This window comes from Euprymna scolopes, chromosome 30 (assembly GCF_053919585.1).
Source record: "Euprymna scolopes isolate OS-2025 chromosome 30, ASM5391958v1, whole genome shotgun sequence".
NCBI classification, from domain to species: Eukaryota; Metazoa; Mollusca; class Cephalopoda; order Sepiida; family Sepiolidae; genus Euprymna; species Euprymna scolopes.
The window spans coordinates 14840333-14841275 of record NC_136511.1 but is presented as its reverse complement, the minus strand read 5'-3'; the positions used below and the strand labels follow the sequence as shown (position 1 = coordinate 14841275).

Here is a 943-nt window from a genome sequence, read left to right as displayed (position 1 = left end):
GGCATCCCTTGTGCCTAATTTGCTCGGTAAGGGAGCAAATAAATACAGATTTTCTTAGCCTTTTGGCCAAGATCAAAGTGTAGTATCCGTTTCGGTAGATACTGCAAGCAAAGACCGTATGTGGGGGCAGCCCCACCTATAAGACCTTGGTCAATGTAGGGGCAACCCTTCATACCAATTGTCACTATCCAGTTCCTCTACTCCCCGGGGAGTTGTTCCACATTTCCCCTTCACTCCTCGCATTAAAAATCGGCCTTGTGCCTAATTTGCTCGGTGGGGGAGCAAATTAATACCTTTTTCTTGGCCTTTTGGCCAAGATCAAAGTGTAGTATCTGTCCGGCAAATACTACAAGCAAAGACTATATGTGGGGTTGCCCCCACATATAAGACCTTGGTCAATGTAGGGGTAATACTACTTTACAATTGTCACTATCCAGCTCCCTACTCCCCGGGTCAAATGTAGTGTCTGTTTCGGCAGATACTGCAAGCAAAGGCTATATGTTGAGGAACCCCACATATACGACCTTGGTCAATGTAGGGGCAACCCTTCATACCAATTGTCACTATCCAGCTCTCCTACTCCCTGGGGAGTTGGTCCCCATTTCCTCTTCACTCCTCACATTAAAAATCGGCCTTGTGCCTAATTTGCTCGGTGAGGGAGCAAATAAATATCCTTTTCTTGGCGTTTTGGCCAAAATCAAAGTGTAGTATCTGTTCCGGCAGATACTGCAAGCAAATACCATATGTGGGGACAACCCCACATATAAGACCTTGGCCACTGTAGGGGAAACCCTTCATACCAATGGTGACTATCCAGCTCCCCTACTCCCCGGGGAGTTGGTCCCCATTTCCCCTTCATTCATCACATTAAAAATCGGCCTTGTGCCTAATCTGCTCGGTGGGGGAGCAAACAAATATTTATTTGCAAATAAATACCCTTTTC

General features: G+C 46.3%; 1 pseudogene; it reads left to right on the top strand.

Annotated features, from left to right (window-relative positions):
* Positions 1-291: 291 nt before the first annotated feature.
* Positions 292-473, top strand: LOC145254984 (U2 spliceosomal RNA; annotated as a pseudogene).
* Positions 474-943: the final 470 nt, after the last annotated feature.